The 22,183-nt window shown below is 36.9% G+C and overlaps 1 protein-coding gene across 3 annotated transcripts in view; it reads right to left on the bottom strand.

Annotated features, from left to right (window-relative positions):
• DLGAP2 (DLG associated protein 2) overlaps window positions 1-22,183 on the bottom strand; it is a 1,288,940-nt gene that overhangs the window by 101,180 nt on the left and 1,165,577 nt on the right. The window lies entirely within an intron of this gene.

Below are 22,183 nucleotides of genomic sequence, written 5' to 3'. Positions count from 1 at the left end.
CACTTATCCATTAATCTAATTAATGGATAATTAACTAACACTAATCCAATTAATAAGTAATTATTTCTTTTATTCATATCTATTTTGAATGAATTCTCCATTCTATTATCTCAAAGCCTCTTCTGATTCACTATATATTCCTAGATCCACTAAGGGAGACATAAATTTGTAGCCCTATCTTCAATTCATCAACAAGTTTCTAAAGCATGGCAGTCAGAAAAGAACACAATACTCCAGAGGATCTATAGGGCTGTCACATCCCCACTTTGCCTCTCAATGCCTAAGATTGTGTTAGGTGTGTGTGTATGGTGCCACATAATATTGTTGACTCATATTTAGCTTATATACCACTAATATTTTTTCCTTTGAGCTTTTGTCACCCATGATCTGTCAATTATGACCTTCCACAGTTGAGTTTTTGAACCTCAGTATATCTTAAATTTATACCTATAAAATTCATTCTTAATACATTCAGTTCAATTGTCTGGCCTGTTATATATGTTTTTTGATCCTACTTCTGTTATCCAAATCATTAGCTATCCCTCCTAGCTTAATGTCATCTGAAAATTCAACAGACATGCCATTTATTCCTTTATCTTGATAACAGTGTTGAATAGTACAAAATTAAGAACATACTTCATAGGCAGTTCCACTAGAGACCTGCCTTCTTCCACCTTGACATTAAGTTATTAATAATACCTTTTAGGATCTAGTAGTACAATTAGTTGTGAATCCATCTGAATTTTCTGCTAATTAGTCTACATCTATCCATCTTCTGTGCAAGAATGTCAGGAGAGACTATAATTATTATGTGCTGAAATATAGGTGTGTCATTCTCCTGAGCTACTGATCTAATAAACTTGTTAAAAGAAGGAAATGAAAGTAGTAGACAATAACTAATTAGAATGTGATTACTGTGTAGGAGAGTCACTAACAAAATACTCTAAGAGATTTAAGAAACTAGAGCTTAACACATTTCCTGGCTCATAAAACATGCTTAATAAATGCTTGTTGATTGGCTGACTGCATTGATGGGTACCAGGGAAGGCTACACAAAAAGGAGGTAGCCTCTACTCAAGATGACACAAAGGCCCAGATGGAGTGATAAATGGTCTATTTCACTAGAAGAAAATGGTGTATGAAAATGGATAATAAAGAGAATACTGGAGTGGGAAGTAGGAGCCAGACTAGTAGGGATGATTGTCTTATTAGGCCAGAAATCAACCATTTCAACAGAATGATACTCTCAATGATGCTGAGTGGAATTTGGATGTATAACCCTTTCCTAATATTTGTGCACTATAGGAATATTACAGTGATATCTTATCAAGGTTAAACTTAATGTAGATTTCTATATATTCTATGTTTCTATGTGTTCTGTATGCTATATCTATGTGTCCTATATGCTATATCTATATGCTATTCTAGGTATTCTATATGCTAATATCTGATGGATTTAGAAACCTATCAACAGAAAATAACAATGTAGAGTAGATAAAATAGTGCTGGTGGTAGTTAGATTATGAAAAAGATCTAAAAAGATGAGCAAGATAAAATAAGTGTGAGGTATTATATTTAGTTTCAGTGTATCTGAATGTGTGTGTATGTATATGTATGTATATATGTGTTTTAGGTGACCCAGAGGAGAGTAGAGAAATGCATGGTGGGTATCTAAGAGCAATAAATTCCCAGTGATAACTTGTGTACAAGGAACGGCATAGAAGATATCATCAGAGGCATGTTTCACTGAAAAGGAGATGGGTCAGTTATGTCTCAATTTAGGATAACATTCTAAGGATTGACCTGGTATTTTTGAAATATTAGATTCAGGAGAAAGTTGCCATTGTTCTGGGTGGTTTCTATATGGAGGATTTTGGAAATACCTTGTAATGGCAAGCAAAGAAGTATTTAGCACCTGGTTTGAGTCCGTGTGTCTTTGAGCCTTGCCCTGATTATATCAATTCTTTGTTAAGAAACAGAACTTGTGAACCTATGTTGCTGATGCAACAGGAAGGGATGGAACAGGGAAGAGCTTAATGACCATATATAAGGAGAAGTCCAGGCTGGGAGAGAGCAGAACTGAGAGAGCACTTGTGGTGGCAGATTTTGAGAAGGGAACGTTTGTGGTCACAGCATTCTGTTTGTCAATTCTGTCTGTGTTAATTTTTGTTTGTGATGTGTGTTGAGTTCTCAGACCTTGTTGGTGGATCTATGTTGATTTCACAGGCAGATAGTGAATTGATGATGATGCTGGCAACATGCATGAATGTTATTGTGGCTCTTTTAAGCTTTGTCTTCCTAGAAACAGAAACTGTGAAGTACTTGAATTGGCCTGGACACTGTGAGCTTCAATATGGAATGGGAACTGGACAAGGAACTGGACAAAGAACTAGAGAAGGAGCTGGACAAGGAGCTGAGAGGTGCCTGCCTTTGAATCCATGTGACAGTTGGGTAGTTTCTCACAGGAGCTGGGACCATGGAAGAGGAACCATGGAATCTGAGAGCCAGCCTCGAATCAACATGAAAAGACCTCTTCTTGGGTACCTAATGCTGACTGAGAAGATTATGATTTACTGTGACCTAGGGGTAGAGAACTTTGACCTTTTTTACTTTGTGTCCCATAAGGAGGCCTGATCCTTAAGGATGATTGAGTTAGGGACTTACTGAATGTTATCTTTTGCTTAAAACTATGTGACCACTTTGGTGATAACTATGTGGTTACTTTAGTGACAAGTTATTATGTCATAACATTGTAAATGCTGTACTTTGGTTTCTGTCAATGTTGTGTCTTAGTTTATTACTGAATAAATAGAGAGTTCACTATACTATGTAATCAGAACCTTGAAGCTGTTCACAGCAGCAGTCCTCTGGAAAGCTGCTGGTGCTTGGCTTTACATACCTGGACATAAACACACAGGACAAGGTAAGGATGAATTATAGGTAAATGCACACCAATTAAATCATAGCTGCTCTGACTGGCTGAAATGCATTATGTTACTGTTTTTGTTAAGTTAAACAGTACAATGTAGAAAAGATTATCTGGGAAAGTTACTTTGTCTGGATTGCAGAAAGACAGAGAATATATTTAAAAGCCTGGTTTTCTGAGGTAAAGAATTTAGCTTAGGGGGCAGCTGGGTGGTGCAGTGAGTGGAACACTGGCCCTGGAATCAGGAGGACCTGGGTTCAAGTCTGGCCTCAGACACTTAACACAAAAGCCAGCTGTGTGACCTTGAGCAAGTCACTTGACCCCAATTGCCCTCCAAAAAACAAAAAAAGAAAAATATAAATACATAACATTTTTTTTAAATTTAGCTTAAATCCATGGGTTATACCTGGAGGCTACTATAAATGTGACCTGAAGGTACTGTGAAAATGGTGAGAAAGAAGGATTTTGTGTTATATTTCATTTTGCATTATTGGTTGAGGAGAGCAGAGTACAGGTTATCCAAAGGTCAGTGGAAGGATTTTATTTTATTTTTTAATAGCCAGGGACTGAGAGTTATCTATAATTATTATTCTTAAATGGCCTGGGGGAGTGAGTAGAAGCAAGGTGAGATAACCAGATGCTGGGTAATTGTTATGTGGTAGAAAGGGCATAGTACTGGAAGTTAGAACATCTTTACTCTTTACCTTACCTCAGACTATCTGGGAGACCTCATACAGGTCTCTTTATCTCTTCGGGCCTCAATTTCTGCAGACCTCAATTTCCTCATCTGTAAAACCAGGAAGTTGGACTGAATAACCTTCCAAGTCTCTTAACTCTAAAAATGTCTCAGATATTTTAGGCTTAACAAAGAACTATCTCTTCAATCAATTGATCAATCAAATATTTATTAAGTGTTTACTATGTGCCAAGTATTATATTAGGCACTGGGAATACAAAGAAAAACTGAAACCTTTCCTATTCTGAAGGGACTTACATTCTATTAGCCGTAGATAGACAGGAGGAAGTTCGGGGGGAAGAGGGCAATATGTACATATATGAACATTTAGAAATAAAGAAAATAAATGAAAGATAATATTTTTGAAGGGAGAACAGAGAGGAATTAGCATTTGGGGGAATTAGGAAATATGTAGGAGGTGGAGCATGATTTGAGTTTTGAAGCATTGTTAAAGATTCGATGAAGCTCCATAGCAGTTTGGTGGCATAGTGGATAGAATAGTAGGTCTTGAGTCAGAGAGACCTTAGTTCAAATATAGCCTCATATACTCATTAGGTCTGTGACACTGTGCAAGTCATTTAACCTGTATTTGCCTCAGTTTCCTCATCTGTAAAATGGGGATAATAATAGAACCTACCTCCCAAGGATATTGTGAGGAACAAGTGAGATAATAATTGTAAAATGCTAAGCACAGTGCCTGGCACATAGTAAATATTATGTAATGTTAGCCATTGCTAGCTGTGATTATTAATAATCTGAGACCATGAAAAGATAATGCATTAACTAGAAATGATACCTGTGATTAGTAGGCATAGAATAGGCATAGAGGTTATGAATTACTGATACAGTATTCTTTTGATTACTTTTTTGACATTAAAAATGTTCCATATTTTTTCTATGGTTTTGGTATCTTCCCCTCCTTCAGATGCCTTGTCCCTGTATGCCCCTACAATTGCGTCATCTCCAGTACAGATCTCCTTTATGTATACTTGAACAAATTTGTCTATTTTTCTTGTTTTCATTTCCTCTATTGTCACTTTTGCCTCCTCTATAAGTATCTCAGGTACTGTGCTGTTAGGGTCCAAGGGTGGCTATAGTTTGTTGAAATGATTCTTGAAAGATTTGTCCATTTTACTTCTGTCTCAAATCTTTCCATTTTCATTCATGAATGCTCTTAGGATGACTTTGCGTGGTTGGATATCTTGCCAAAGTTTCTTTAACCTGAATTTACCTTCCACCATTTCTCTGTGCTTAATGAGATGATATCACTCATAGTTGTTCAGTACTTTTCTTCATAAGATTTTATGAACAGGTTTACATTCTAACCTGGTTTGGCATTTGGCAGTCACCTCTCCTTTTTTGGTCAATCAGTAAACATTTATTAAGTTCTAAACAAAAATATGCATATATATATACACATACATACATATATACACACATACATATATATATATACATATACACATACATTGGAAGGAGTAAGAGAGATAGAGATGTAGATAGATAGAAAGACATATAAATAGAATAAATTGGAAGTTATCAATTGTTTGGCAAGAATTCAATTTTTTTTAATCTAAGGTGATTTCTAGACTTGTGGTCTCCATGTGGCAATTAATTTGCCTTGGTTGAACTTCTCAATGAAATTATTAGTTGGTGCTGATGTCATTTCTGCAGTTCATCTCTTATTTAAAAAATTTCAGTAACTTCTTTAAACAATTCAGTATTGATTTTATTAACTGAAAATTCTATTTTTCTTATTATTTTTTAATTATAAATTCTTATCTTAGCTCTATCAAGTCATTGGCCTGATGGTACATAGAAAGCTAACTCAGGAATAATTTCCAAGTCACTAATTAGTCTTTTCCTGTCTGTTAAAATATGGTCAATTTAATTCTTTGTATGCTGTTTGACTGAAGGATGTACAGATTCAAGCTCCCATTAGGCTTATTCTTTGTTGATTATGAAAAGCATTTGATTTAGTAGAACTAAAACCTATCTTATGGACCCTTATACTGCAAGGTGTCTCCATATATCCATATATCAAAATAATTCAGGATTCTTTGGGACATGTAAAACAAACCTGTTCAGTGACCCCCATATAATAAAATATCAAGTGATGCACAAAATAGAGTGATGTACATTCGCCAAAGTGTGACTGTGTTGTAGGAAAGCAACTTCTTTTTGTATATTGTCTTCCCCCATTAGAGTGTAAACTTCTTGAGGGCATAAACCTTGTTTTTCTCATTTGTATACTTAGCTCTTAATATAGTGCCTGATACATAGTAGGTGATTAATAAATTCTTATCGACTATTGACTAAATCAACAGAAAAGTCCAGGTTGAGGAAGAATCCCCAGGTGACAATAAGATACTCCAAATGATCCCCTTTGTGGATGACATTGTACTGATTACATCGAGCCCTAAGGTTTTGTAGCTGGAACAGATCTGTAATCACTCAAAGAAGTTTGTCCTGCCATCCACACAAGAAGACCAAATGGATGAAGGTTATCTATTGCACAGATTACAATTTGAATTACATTCGAAAGGATGCACTATATATCCAACATTGTGCATGTCTGGGAGTGATGGTATGGATAGACAATGATTTAGTCTCAGAATTAAAAATGAGGAGTCAGTTGAATTACTTGCAGCATATTCCAAAGCTTTAACTGACCTCAAGCTTACTATTAAAATAAAGACCCTCTTTTTAATACAAATATTTTGCCTTTGTTGCTATATGGCAGAGAGACCTGACTAGAATAACACAAACTAAAGATCAATTTTAAATTTAGGGTAAAGTTACAATGAGTGGTGGGTGTGTGTTGGCACAGTGTTTAATCAATGAGGAAATTGGAAGAGGAGTGAAGGATGCTATCAAAAACTGTATGACAGGAAGAGAAGATGGGTTGGTCTTTCAGCAAGAGTGAACGATTACAGGTGATGAACGGAGTGGTCAGATGATTCTCTTGTGATGTCAGGAGAAAACTAAGAAAGGCCTCAAGCATCTTGGGTGTTCTCCCTATGTTGAACTTTTGGGTTAGAAGTCATACAGAATGGACAGACATAGAAAAGGTTGCAATGTATACCACTGGAGGGCACTTTCAAATTGAGGTCACAAATCCATTTAAGTATTCTTCACAGTGAAATGAAGGAATCCTTCATACATTGAACATCTGGATGATAAAAGATTTTAATGAATGACTTAGAGGGGGAGGTGGACTGGAGCAAAGAGAATTAAAAAGGAAGATGTTTTTTTCCAAGAACATAGCTAAATGGGGGTGGCCAGGTAGCACAGCAAGTAAGAGCACCAGCCCCAGAGTCGGGATGACCTGGGATCGAATCCAGGCTCAGACACTTAGTACCCACCCAGAAACAGCTGGCTGTGTAACCTTGAGCAAGTTACTTAAACCTAATTGCTTTAAAAAAAGAACATAGCTAAATGAGAAGGTTCATAACTCTCACAGACAGAGAAAGTAGCTTGGTGGTAGCTGAGGGGCAATACACTGGCAATCTTAGTCATATGGATATGGGGGGGGTGTATGTAGGGACATAGTAAGGCATTCAGTTAGAGAAGGTTGCTGGTACTGGAAATATTCATTAACATTCTGCAGTCAGATAATAACTTCAAGTCAGGCAGTCAGTCAACAAACATTTATTGTGTACTCATTATGTCCTAGGCACTGTGCTAAGTGTTGGGATAGTTTTGAACATAAAGAGTCAAAGATGTGCTTCTCTGGTAATGTGTGGAAGGAGTCATGGTGTCCTGTGAAGCATGGAGGAGGATTTCCCTTCTTTGTGTTTATATATTTTGAATTTTCCTTGGTCACTTAGCTGGATTTTATTCTCTCTCTCTCTCTCTCTCTCTCTCTCTCACTCTCTCTCTCTCTCTCATTCCATACCCCCACACACATTCCCCACATACACATATGTATATATGTGTGAATACATACATATATATTTTACACATGGGTTCATTCTGGAGAGTAGTACTTAGGGGTTATCGGTTCTTATCTGTGCAACTGTGGAAGTGACTGGAAAAAAGTGTTTTGTGTTTCATTTAATGTTGATTTTTAAAAAATTTTAAATGTGTATTTTTTTAGGCAACCCAAAGTTCAAATGAAGGATGCACAGTAGTATTTAGGCAACAGCATATTATCAATGTTGTTCATGTGCAAGGAGTATTACAGAAGATAATACTAAGTACATGTATGACCAAAAGATGGGCTACCCATGTGACCCTGGGCAAGTCACATAACTTCTTCTAATTTTGCTTTCCTTATCTGTAACTTAGGAACAATAATAAGACTTATCTCTTAGTGTCATTGGGAAGACCAAAGGAAAAACACCAGGATACTAGTGTTCGTCAAAATATTTTGTCCAAGACACAATATATCCAAATTGAGGTCTTCTAGTCCCTTGGCCTGTTAGTTGTGTCAGGCCCCCAATTTTTTTGGGGGGGGAAACAACTCAAGACTAGATATTGGAAAAGGAGTCTGAAATGAAAAATGATTTAGAAGACCAAGTATATCTACTCATACACACTTGAATTGGTGGAAAATTTCTGTTTCGATGCAGATGTTTGGCCCTAGATAACCTATGATCTTATCATGGAATTTTAATCATATCAACACCAGATAACTAGTCAGGAAAATTGATATGAAATCTTCAGTCTATTGTTGAAAACATGACCACCCTTGGACCATGTTACTCTCTGTCTCTATATTCACAATGATCTATAAATGTTCATATGTAGTGCATACAGAGTACTTAAAAAAAAAGTGAGAGCCTCTCTTTTCTAAATATTGTTAACAAAATCAGCTTGAAAAAGATCATGATAGAACTGGTATTGCTGGAGCCTGAATTTAATATTTTTGATGTAGAGTCCTTGGGAAAACTTTCTTGCAAACTCACCATAAATTCAGGCTATCTTTCTCTTTTAAGGTAACAAAAACACAGAGCCTTTTGGTGTCTCAAATTTATTTTTTCAAAACAAGAGACTAGGTTCCAAATGAGGCTCATTCTTTCGTAATTGACTCCATTTTCAATTTTCAATGTTCCATGGATTAAGGTTTCTTTTGTTGCAAGTACAAATACAGTACTACCTAAGGGAACTCACTATATTCTAGCAGACAATTCCATCTGGATTTGCTAAGAAAATGCTCATTTAATTCTCCTGTTTAGCATGGGAAGGTTAGAAGAATTTAACTGACCTCAACAAGGTTATAGTTAGAAGAATATAGTTTTATCTCAAAGCTTTTCTACAAAAATGAAGAAATAAGAAGCTTTTTGATGGATATTATATCAGTAATATTAGTAAACCAGTCTCTTAAAAAATCATTAAAAAATTCACACAAACCTAGAACACAAATAATGTCATGCCCCCCATAAACCAACATAATAAATCATGTGTTATTTTTCATATCAATATACATCCATCTTTAAGCAACTTATTTTCTATATCAGGATAACTTAAAAATGATGGAGGCTATAAATTTAAAGTTGTAACCAATTAAGTATATGTAAGGGTTATGGGATTTAAAGATCTTCCATACCCCATTGGACTTGCTGATGTAGCAGGAAGGGGTGGGGCAAGAGGAAGTGGAAGCCAAGCTAGAGTTCCGGTGGCTAGCAGTGGCGGCGACAGCAGCAGCAGCAGAGGCAGCAGCAGCGGAAGCGCAAACCCCTTTTTGAGTCAGCCAGAATTTCTTTTTTTTTTTTAAGCAATCAGGGTTAAGTAACTTGCTCAAGGTTACATGGCCAGTTATTTTTGGGTGTGTTATTTCAGGCAGGACTTTGTCCCCTAGGTCTCAGTTTCTTCATCTGTAAAATGAGGGAGTTGGACTTGAGGATCAATGTAATTTCCTTTCTAGCTCTAAATATTCTCATCCTAAAAAGGAGATTATTATAAAATATTATGTGTGAATTATAGAAGAATATTATAGCATATTTTTCAGGAAAAAAACCATAAGAATAACAAATAGAAAGTCAGTGTTATAAAAATTAATCTTTGAAACCTAAGTCATTAACAAATAATACTTTACTTTTCTGCAATAGAATATCAGCAGGGACTGTTTGTGTGCATATATGTTTGTATTCCTAATAATGAATATTTAATTAATTAATATTTAATTAATAATTCCTAATAAATAATAAATTCTTCAGCATTATTTGTTTAATTGAAAGCTTAAAAGTAATTTCAAATAAAAAACTGATTTCTTTGCTTAATTTGTACCATTGTATTGAAAGAATATTTAACAATATCCAAATACTTTGGGTAAAATTGATATATATAGCCCTGAAATAGTAGGTTCTCTGAATAGACCTATAGACTCGAAGTCAGTGAGTTAATCCCATATGTCACCTCTGTTTTGGTCCAATAGGAAAAGGACTGGAAAGGAAAAAAAAATGAAGTGCTATGTGAACATTCTGATCTGGGCTAACTTTTCCTACTCTGTTCATGTCAATCATTTTAGGGGATTTAGGAAAAAAATATTGGAATAAAAACTTTGAAGAACAAGAGAGAAAGCTTTGCATCTTCAGGGACTAGTGATGAATGTAATGTATGCAATATATTACATAATGTATATGCAAACATAAATTCTGTTTGACTGCTTAGCTACTTAAGTCCAGATAGCTTAGATCAGGGAGGCACCAGGCACCGGTCCAGTGCAAGGGCTTGAAGTCCCAGTGGGGTTTGGTTAGCTGGTATCCAAGGGCTTAAGTATAGGAAGCTGACTTTGCTTTTTTGACATGAAGTTTTCTTCCTGTATTTCATCATGGTATGGAGGTGGCTCTAGGTTTACAAAGGCTTTTGCTAAGGGAGCATCATGGACATATGTATGGAAGGGTTCTATACTAAAGGGGCCACAGAAATAATTGTGGGCACATAAAGATGTAACTAGGAGTTAGCAGAAATTTTATAGCTAGGGCCCTAGCTGGCATTGACATGTGGAGCAATGTCCTTGAATGCCTAGACTGCTTGCAACCCAGCATCAGATTCACTTATGCTATTTATTCTAACAGTCAATAATATGAGAAAAAGCAGTCAAGAGGAAATAAGGTTAGATTATATAACAACAACAGTAGCAACACTATAACAACCTTACTGTTGGTAAGGGGCTTTCTAGTTTTTAAAGTGTTTTGAAACACTAAAAAAATTATCTTCACAAAAACCTTGTAGGAACGTAGAGAGGATATCCCCATTTTATGGATGAGGAGGCAAGCTTGGCAAGGTTAAGTGAATCTCTAAATATCCATGGCTAATACTGTATGTTACAGAGCTGGGACTAGGATCTAGGTCTCATGACCTCTAATGCAGTGCTATTTCTCGTATAATATATTGTTTATTAGGCTAAATGGAAAGAATCAGTCTCAGGACTGAAAGGTAGCTCAGTTGCCATTAAATCCAATCCATGTTTGAACACAAATCCTCTCTTCTTAAGTATAGGCCACAGAAGCCAAGCAAGACAACTGACCCATCAGTGCAGAGCTATAGGCAGAGGCCAAGAGATGATTAGGTAAGAGAGGGAAGAGTGCCCCAAACCATTCTCCTTGGAGAGGTAGCTGACCAAGAGAATGGAAGGCACAAAGGTCTGACACAAGAACACCTCCATGAAGTATCTGCCTAACATATCCTCCATCTGTTATCATTGTAGAACTGAAGATCATAAACATGCTGAATATAAAGTAAAGGAAATAGAGTTGGTTGTACAAAAATAGGTTTCTTCTTTTAAACTTTGGGAAACTGAGTCAGGGCCAGAGAAGAGAGTTGTTTTGGTTGCTAGGGACAATCACAATAACCTTTATGTCAATTCCATGTAGTCTGTTCCACCTGGACTCATAGGATCTTGTGCAAAGGGCATGGTAAAAATTGAGAATGTGAATGTTAAAGCTTTCCTAGATAGTATTTATCAAATTGCTGTCATTTTCCAATCTTTTCATCACAAATAGTTGAGAAAAATATCTTTAAAGCCTATGATAGGATTTGGACTTTGTATGAGTTACAAAGACTACTATCCATACCTGGGATATATCTAAGCGAGTTTGCGATTCCCTAAGGAACTTGAAGTATGAACAGGAAACTTGACATTGTAACTTTGGTATATTGAGTCCATCTAACATTCACTGAAGTGTCAGTATTAAAATTAATTCCAAATTAAATTCTAAATTTCAAGCAGGATACTGCAAGAAACAAGTTGGGATTCAATACACACACTTATTAACTGTCCATATAAACTTTGCAGAGACTTGAAAGGGGATAAAAACAAGAAGTTCCAGTGAACATCATAGGATCACTAATTGCTCAACCTCCAACCTAGGTCATGAGGTATTTGACTTTCAGTATTTCCCAGAACCAAAGGAATGGGTTTGAGTATAAAACTCAACAATAAGAAAGTTATGTTCTTGTGGAGTGAATGGGGATGTTGGTTGCTGTCCTTCTTGCTCAAAGACAACCATCATTATTTTGGGATGAAGGTATGGTGTGTCCAATGGTGGCTGATCAAAGCAATATGAGTGCAGAAGGCTCTACCATAACTCGGACACAAATAGTACATATGACATTTGAAGGGGAGATGTCTAAATTTGTGCATCTTATGTTTCTTTTGAGTTAGCACAATTCTGCTTTGCTCTTAGAGTCCAGTACTTTCTTTGATGAGGGCACACCATGCTTGAGTGGTCCTGTGCCAGTGTCTTCCAAGCCTCATATTCAATTGCAAAGTTCTTCAGAGAGATCATAGAGTATCCTTGTATTGCTTCTTCTGACTTCCATGTGAGCGCTTGCTTTGTTTGAGTTCTCTGTAAAATATCTTTTAGGCAGATGTACATTTGGCATTCAGACTATGTGACCAGCCTGTGAAGTTGTGCTCTCTCTAGTAGAGTTTGAATGCTTTGCAGTTAAGTTTGAGAAAGTACCTCTGTATTCAGTACCTTATCTTGTCAGGTGATCTTCAGAATCTTCTTAAGACAATTCAAATGGAAGTAATTTGGTTTCCTGACATGGTGTTAGTATACTGTCCAGGTTTCATAGATACACAACAATGAAGTCAGCACAATGGCTCTGTAGACCAAACTGAAGTTTGGTATGCAACCCAATACTTTTTGTTTCCCATGCTTTCTTTTAGAGCCTCCCAAACACTGAGGCAGCTCTGGTAATGCATGCATCAACCTCATCATCTATGTGTACATCCCTAGAAAGTGTATGGCCAAGGTTAGGGAACTTATTCACAGCATTCAGAATTTCTCTGTTTGTTGTCACTGATGGTTTCACATATGAATGATCAAGTGATGTTTGGTGGAGGACCTCTGTCTTTTTGGTGTTGTCAGGTCAAAATTAGCACAAACAGCCGAGAATCAATCCATACTTTATTGCATCTCAGCCTCAGAGGCTGCATTGAGTGCACAATCATTTGACAACAAAAAGTTGTGCACCAACTCTCCTTTCACTTTAGTTTTGGCTTGTAGCCTTTTTAAGTTAAATCATTTATTGTCAGTGCTGTGGCTGACCTTGATATCATTTTGTTTGTGTTGAAGGCATCTGACAACATTAATGAAAGGACAGTGCTGAAAATCATAGGAACAAGTGCACATCCCTGCTTCACTCCATTGGTGACTAGGAAAACATGGGAGCACTGCCCATTATCCAGAACCCATACAAGCACATCATCATGAAACTTGTGTACAATACTGATGAACTTATGTGGGTAATTAAATTTTGCCATGATCTTCCACAAACCCACATGATTGGCAGTATCAAAAGTCTCAGTCAGATCGATGAGCGTTGTTATGTACAGACCTTTGTTCTGCTTCTGTTTTGGCTAGAGGAAGCTGGTGTGCAGTTATGAATTGACAAATTCCACTTCTGCAGAGCTTGTGTTAAGTATATAAGATTGTATCTTAGCAAGGCATAAGCACAGAGCCACAGAAAGTAGAAGGATTTATGAAATGGTCATGTCCACAATGTAGAAACTTAACTTTTCTGGGATTTGGTAGTGATTATCCCCAGTTGTAAAGACTGCTGTTATTGCTGTGTCATTGAATGATCTCACTCATAAAAATATAATTGAAGAGGCTTAGAACCAAAAAAAGCAGAAAAGACCAAATTGTCTTAAACTCAACAAAACTTTTTTTGGAAATAAACTATGAAAGACAAATGTGAAAAAGCCTTCAAAGACTGAATCTACTACATTACTCATCTACTAATATTAGCTTATTCAGAGGCAAGTTAATTTTTTGTTCTTTATCTATGTACCAGCCTGATACTAGGAAAGTGATAGTTACCAGAGACCAATTGCATTCACTAGCAGAAGGTTTCTTGACAGTCAGTCTCATTACCGTATCTACAAGCTTGAATTCTTGGCTTAAAGAGGGTTATTATGGAGAGGTTCAAAGACTTTGTATATGGAGCAAAACTCCAAGGATAGACTGAACATTCCATTGATTTATATTTTGATCGTTGCCAAGTTGGATACTATTTGCCAGGGATGAACAGCAGTATTGGCCTGTTATGATTTCAGCATACAAAACAGTCCTGGCAAGATGAATATGGATGTAGATGACTTGTCCAGAATGATTTGGGACACTGGAGGTGTGTGTTTCCGGAAGAAGATATGAGAACAATTTCTGACAATCAATAAATCAACACATATTTATTAAACACCTAATATGTACACACACAGAGTAAACAGATATAAATTTAGTAAATACAAATATATCAAAAGTAGTTAAAGAGATTATACTTTGGGAGCTAAGGTAGTAGCTGTTGAAGGGGAACAGCAAAGTCTTCATGCTGTAGCTGTTGCCTGAGGTGCATCTTGAAGAACAACTTTATTAGGTAGAGGTAAAAAAGAAGTTCATTCCAAGCTTGCAGGATAGCCAGTACAAAGGCATGGAGCTAGGAGATGGAGTGTCATGAGAGAGAAACAGAAAGCCAGTTTGGTTGAATCACTTAAGTGTGGGTGAGGGAATAATGTCCATTTATGTTGGAAAGAACGATTGAAGCCAGGTGATGTAGGACTTTAAAAACTAAAAGCAAGGAGTTTAATTGTAGAGGGTATAATTTAACTAGTGGAGTTGGTTGATTAGGGGAGTCACGTGGTCAGATATATTCTTAAGGAGAATTACTTTGTTGGTGGTATACAGAATACACTGGAGTATTGCGAGACTTGAGGCAGGGAGACTAATTAGGAGGCTATTGATAATGGACTGAACTAAAAAGCAGTTGTGTGAGTAAAGAAGTGGCAGATGTGTGAGATGTTATGAAGGTAGAAATTGCAAAATCTGACAACCGATTGCATATATAGGATGAGGGACAATAAGGCATTTAGGATAATGCCAAGGCTAGTGACCTGAAATACTGGAAGGATGGGGTGTCTTCGAGAAATTTCTAAGAAGCGAAGGTATGGGGACGATGGAAGATAATGAGTTCACTTTTAGACATGCTGATTTTAAGATGTCTACTAGATATCTAATTTGAGATTTCTAATAGGTAACTAGTCATCTAAGGCTAAAGCTAGATAAATAGATCTGGGAGTCATAGGCATAGAATTGATAGCCTAAAACTATTGGAACTGTTGAGGGAGGGGAAAAGGAAAGGAAAGAGAGAGAGAGAGAGAGAGAGAGAGAGAGAGAGAGAGAGAGAGACAGAGACAGAGACACAGAGAGACAGAGAGACAGACAGAGAGACAGAGAGACACACAGAGAGAGAGAGACAGAGAGAGAGAGACAGAGAGAGAGACAGAGAGAGACAGAGAGACAGAGACAGAGAGAGAGACAGAGAGAGACAGAGACAGAGACAGAGAGAGACAGAGACAGAGAGAAGTGAGTCTGTTGGGGAAAACTCTCAAGGGGTGTGATGTGGAGGATAACCCATGAAAAGAGACTGAGAAGTGATCAGATAGGTAGGAGGCAAACCAGGAAGGATTAATGTCACAAAAAATCTGAGAAGAGATCTAGGAGGAGAGGGTAGTTGACAGTGTCATATACAGCAGATAATTCGAGAAGGTTTAGCAATGATAAAAGACCATCAGATTTGTCAGTTAAGAGATTATTTGTAATTTAGGAGGGGGTGATTTCAGTTGAGTGATAGGGATGAAGTCAGATTTTGAAGAGTCAAGGAATAAGTGAGAGAGGAGAAAATGGAAGCAGTGAGTGTAAACAACTTTTTAAAAGGAGTTTTTTTTTTTTAGCACAGAGAGATATAGAACAGTGGCTTGAGGGTATGATGGGATCTAGTGAAGTTTTGTCAAGGATAGGGGAGACAGAATGTTTGAAGGCAGTAGGGAAGGAGTCATCCAACAGGAAGATGTTAAATCAGAGGAGTTGGTGATTGAGGTTTCAATCCATTAAAGAAGATAGGATTGGTTGACATCAAGTGCATATGTAGAGGGGTTGGCATTGAAAAGGGAGGGGTTCACCTCTGTCAGAAAGTGGGGGAATGCATGAGAGTGAGAAATGATATCAAGAGGTTTTTGGGATGAAGTCAGTCACAAAGGAACATTCTTACATTGAATAGATTCTATTTTTTAAAGTAAAGTAAGAGGCAAGGTATAGAATGTAATCAAGTTGAAGTATATGATAGCTTGGGACTTCCTCAAACAATATGCCAAATACATATATGAACATCATTTAATTAAATCAATCTTTCTTGCTTTACTTGTCTGTAGATAACAGGCATAGTCATAGAAGTGCTGAAAGTGAAAAAACCAAGGGAGTGATTCTAAAAATTCTAAATTCCAGCCCGCAAAAGTTACTTTATTGCTAAGTCAATGACAAAATGCATGATCAAGTATTGTGTCAAACTATGAATGGACCAAAAAGCAGCTGGGAACTACTGAGAGCATACCATCCAATAGCCATGAATGTCTTACATTATAAGTTTGGACATATGGGTCAAGAAAGGACCCTAGAGCTAGAGAGAAACATATATTACTCACTCCAAATGGCTGCAGATGTTACGAAGAATTGTGAAACTTTTGCCAGATGTGTACAAAGAAATATGTTGTCAACTTATGCTGCATATTTGGAGAATATAGACATCAGCAATCTTTTGGAAAGTTCTCGTATTACTTTTCAATCTTTCCAAGCAAATATTAAAAGTGCTATATTTTAGTGGTGTCATCACCAGGTATGGCTATCCAGCCAGAAACCAGAAATAACCTATTATCGCCAAAGGTTTTTTTTTTTTTTGGTAAGTATTTTTCAGGGTATGTATTCTCTGCTAGGATCTACTCTAACCAAGGGAGATACTTTGACAGCAGGTTACTCAAAAAGAGGTTGACCTTGACAAATACAAATAATATAGAGCTACTAAAAATCTGCATGGAAAACCACATACTGAGCATTTCAACACATCCTGTTGAATATCTTGGTAGCCCAGAAACCAAAACATAAAACGTCATGATGTCAACCTGTATTATTTCTAGTATATGCATACAATTCCACCTGGAATGAAACTATATGTCATACATTTACGTGTCATTTCTAGAATATGCATACAATTCTATAAGCCATGAATCTATATATCATACCTGCTTATGTTTGAGAGAGAAAGATATTTACCTAATAACTTGTGTTTTCTAAGCTCATATGAAGAAGGTATAAATGCTTATACTCGATGTGTCTCAGTTGAGAAAAAAGCTTACCAGCCAGTCATGGCTTCAGCTCAAAAGATCTGCGACAGAAACAAAAGATGGTATGATACTAGCATATGTTGTCAAGACCTTTAATGAGAGTTCTGTTGAGAACCCTTGGCATTCAAAGGACTCAAGTTATCTATCTGATGGAAAACTAACACATGCAAAGTTGAGACAGTGGACAACTTGTCTCTTTACAAAATAGCTACAGAGAATAGAAGGTGTCACATCAAGACTATTTGTAACAATCACCTCTTGCCTGTAGGAAAATCAGTTGGACATTCAACTCAGCAAATGCAGAGCAGAAAACACTGTTTACCAGTTGTACATAGTCTGGCCCAGCTATAGAGTGTGAAAATGATAGCTCTAGTGAAGGATATTGTGTGTACTCTTATAGGGCAAGGGATTGGAACCCATAAGGCAATGCTTCAATTGCTGATAATTGCTATAGAGACTCTTAGGATACAGAAACAACCCATAGAGAACAAAATACTGATAGCCAACTGATCCTGCTGTCATTTTGGCATATACATACCGTGTTTCCCCGATAATAAGACACTGTCTTATTATTTTTTCTTGGACAGAAAAACACCGGAGGGCTTATTTTCAGGGGAGGGCTTATTTTAATGAACATTGACAGCAATTTTAATAAACAGGCAAATGTGAACAAAAAATGTACCTTTATTCAATAAGCAAATCACTGGGGAAGAATAGGATGATGCGCTCTCTGCTGCAGCTCTGATTGGATGCAGCTTGGAGCGCGGCATGCGTTTCACCAAGGGGGGGAGGGACGGTGCATACAGAGGGTACCATAATGTAGCGTGTAGCGCAGGGGATCACCTTCACTACAGTAGCAATCTCAATAGGGCTTATTTTCGGGGGAGGGCTTATTTTAGAGGAATCTTACACAGTAAGGGGAGGGCTTATTTTCGGGATAGGTCTTATTATCGGGGAAACACGGTATAAGTCTATAATAATTCTGATAGTCAACCTATATCATCTCCTAGCTTAGGTATTGGAGCAGGGAGAACAGTCAGTGAAAAGGGAAATGCACTTATATGACCAGTTGCCAGACTACAATGTAACAGTTTACGGGGAATTTGAAGACATAGTTTTATATGTAGTAAGGTTAGAATAGAGATTTCACATGTGAAATATGCCTTGTATGTAATTACATATGTTTATTTTGGCACATATTAATTACTGCATGTTGGATATGCTTGTCTATTATTTTACTATTACATTCACTTAACTTTTATATTCATTTTGTAGCAAGGTCTATTAATTCTTTTGTTCATTGTTTTATTTGCATATTATGCTAATTCTTAGAGTGAAGCTGTATTTTTATATAGGCCTACTGATAGTGTTATTGTTGCAGCTTTGTTTTATTAATTACCATGCTTTGCTTTCTTATGAGTACTTGCTGTGTACTCCATATATTTATGTATAGGATTCGCACCTGTACTATGCCCTGCATATAACTTAGGCATGTTGTCACTGTCATTCTGTCATGTGATTGATTCTCTTTATAGGGTTATATCTATTGCATGTATTGTTAAATCTTGATTTTTTGTTTTTAATGATACTGAAAATTTGTTATCTATGATAGGAAAATCACCGTAATAATTTTAAAGCACTGCTTCTGTATAGTTATGGGTTTCTTGCTTATTCCAGATGATTTTTATAAGGGACTACAAAGTTTTAGTTCACCAGAGGAATGTCACCCTGATTCTGCCCAAGTCTGGTATGGTTTTCTTGATGGATAGGCTTGTGACCTTAGTTGCATATGTGTAAGATGACATGATTCCTGATTAAGAGAACACAGTCCCTCAATGTTGCAGGACTAGAATAATAATTTATTTCAGTTGATTGGATATACACTTTGAGAGAGGACCTTGAGACACGTAGGTCAATAGAAAAGTGAAATGTGAACTTTTGAATGGCATCCTAACTACAACCCTCTACCTCCCCCTTCCCCAAAGAGTTACAGACATGTAAAGGAAGATGTGCCAACCCTCTCTAGTTGGGCTTCCAGTCCTTAAAGCTTTGCATACTGCTAAGAACTGAATCCCTGTTGGTGAAATCCTCCTCTCTCATAGTTTGAGCTGAGATCTTATCTTACTCTCAACTGAAGAGCCTATTTACTCTTAGGCATTCTTTCATTTATTTTAATGTATATAAATTCTCTGATTTCTTTTTTCCTGTTTTCCTTGATAAAGAGGTTTACTTGAAATGCTTTTCTGTGTAACTAGCATTTAGTAGGAAGGGCCTAAGCTAGTGGGTATAAAATAAGAGGAATCTAAGCAATCTAGGAAGTGACTTTCATTTTGAATCACCTGGACATATTTTAAGTGTGATAGATATACATAATCTTGTCTATCACCCCCTTGGAAGTAGGAGAGATCACTTAGTCTCAATGGTCCTGGTTTCTGCTTTCCATCTCACTACCCTCTCAGCTAGGTTGCTGGTGCTTCCAGCGTGGCCCTCCTCCTGCAAAAGTATGCTATTTTCCAGATCATATCTATGAATTCCACCCACAAAACACAACTTTTATCTAGACAGACAGCTTCAAACATATATAATGTGTCCCCCAAAGTCTTACTGAAGTTTTAAGCTATTAAAACTTAAATTTTAAGTTTTATTTAAGCTTTAATAGCTTAAAGTTACACTAAGACTTTTGGGACACACTGTATATCTCCTCAAACATAATATTACCTCAACATCCTTCACCATCCTGGTTGATTGACAACAAAGAGCTGATATAGCTAAGTTATATTTAGATTATAAACATTTCTAATTTTCCCTCTATACTAACTCACTTAAATTCTTGCTTATGAAAAGGGTTTGAAAATAAAGCTTCCTTACCTCTATACCCTGTAATTCCTATGCAGCCTTCTTTCCTTACACATCCAATTTCACATCTCTCCCATTAATAGGAATAAAAAGAAGAAAGCCCATAGAACCTTCTGCTTTCTAGCCCCAGTCAATACACACTTGGAAAGTAAAGTGTGACAACAGTTTTATTTCAGCTAAGAAAACAGCATACTTTTATTGAGAAAAACTGAATTAGCATGGTAAAGTGGGGAATAGATAAGGAGTAGAAAATCTGGTTCCAAGTCCCTTCTCGGCTACTTACTAGCTATGTCACACTGGTTAGGCAGATCAGTTCATTTTTATTTCCTCACCTGTAAAATGGGGATAAAAATTCTTGCCTTGTCTTGCTCTCAGAAAAGCTGTGCACATCGAGTGAGGTTTTGGGGTCACAGGAGTTTGAAGAGACCTAGGAAGTCACCTAATTCAGTATGTATCTGAATGGGAATCCCCATTGGAATATTCCAAATAAATGATCTATTTAGTCTCTGCTGGAAAAACTCACTACCTCCTGAGACAGCCCATTCTCCTTTATTTATTTTTTTTAAAGCAATTGGGGTTAAGTAACTTGCTCAAGGTTACAAGGCCAGGTGTTTCTGGGTGGGTGCTAAGTATCTGAGCCTGGATTCGATCCCAGGTCTCCCTACTCTGCGGCCAGCGCTCTTACTCACTGCGCCACTTGGCTGCCTCCCATTCTCCTTTTACATAGCTCTGATTGTTAGGACATTTTTCTTTTTATTGAGCTGAAATGTACCTTTTCTACAACTTCTCCCCTATATGTTCAAGTTCTTGCCTCTGGGGCTGAAAACAAGGCGATTTCTACTTCTATATAATAGCCCTCCAAATACCCCAAGATAACTATCTTGTCCCTTCAAAATCTTTTTTCGACAGATGACGTCTGAAAGTACTTTGAAAATTGTAAAGCACTATGTAAGATGGAATTAATTAAATTGACATTAACAATTGTATTAACAGTCATCTCTTTCCCACATTCAAAGAATTCTTGCTAGTGATAGGCCTTTTGATATTTAGTTAGGTTGGTGGTTACGTAACTGCACCAAATCTATTGCCTGTATTATAGCTGAGGCCTTTCTAGTTTGGAAAGACTTACCAGAGCCCTGGACTCTATTAGCATAACTTTCAGGAGACCAGAGACACCTCTATAAGACAATGAGGCATGGAAACCATAATCATTACATTGATGTAAGCCATAATGAGTTAGGCTATGGTCTTGAGAAATGAAAGTAAGTTTATCAGGAAAAGTCTGCACTAAAAAGGAAATATGATGCTGGAAATGCCAAATCTTTTAACCATGCATATTATAATGGATGATTTTTAAAAAGCAAAGCAGTAACCCACATAACCAAATACATTAAAAAAGTTCTCTAAAAATGGTAATCCAGTGAGACCAGGTTCTCAAATTTTCTAATTCACAATTGCTAAAGCTTATTTGGAAACCCAGTTCTGAAGAAGGAGTTTTGCCTTAAACTTTAGAATTGAAAGAACCCAATGTCTTTCAGGAAGTCTAAAGTTAAACACACACATACACACACACACACACACACACTCGAAAACAAAACAAGTCAAAAACTCCACTACTTATTAAACATTCTGGTTGTATTGAAATGACAAATAAGGTAATGGGTAAGTTTGTGAAACCTAAGAATTAAAAGGGAAATTGCTGTGGTTTATAGTTGCCTCTGAGAGAACAAAAAGAATGCATGGCTGGGATTGAACCAAGATAATACTGGAGAACTGACCTGACTGGCTGTTCTTGAGGAATAAAAGAACAACCATTCCGGCATCTTTGCCACACAGAGAGTCGGATATGACTGAAAATGACTCAACAACAAGAACCACACAAACAGAAAAAAGAACAAGGGCTAAGTAAAGTTACTAAGACCAGAAATGTAGTATTAAGTTTCAAAGCACGTTTTGATTTTTTTTTTGGAGGGCAATTGGGGTTAAGTAACTTGCCCAAGGTTACACAGCTATTTGTGTGTGTGTGTGTGTGTGTGTG

This window comes from Petaurus breviceps, unplaced genomic scaffold (genome assembly GCF_028583685.1).
Source record: "Petaurus breviceps papuanus isolate PSGF00001 unplaced genomic scaffold, PetGlider_PUasm1.0 90686, whole genome shotgun sequence".
NCBI lineage: Eukaryota > Metazoa > Chordata > Mammalia > Diprotodontia > Petauridae > Petaurus > Petaurus breviceps.
Note: the sequence above shows the minus strand (reverse complement) of the source record. Positions and strands in the feature narration are given on the sequence as shown.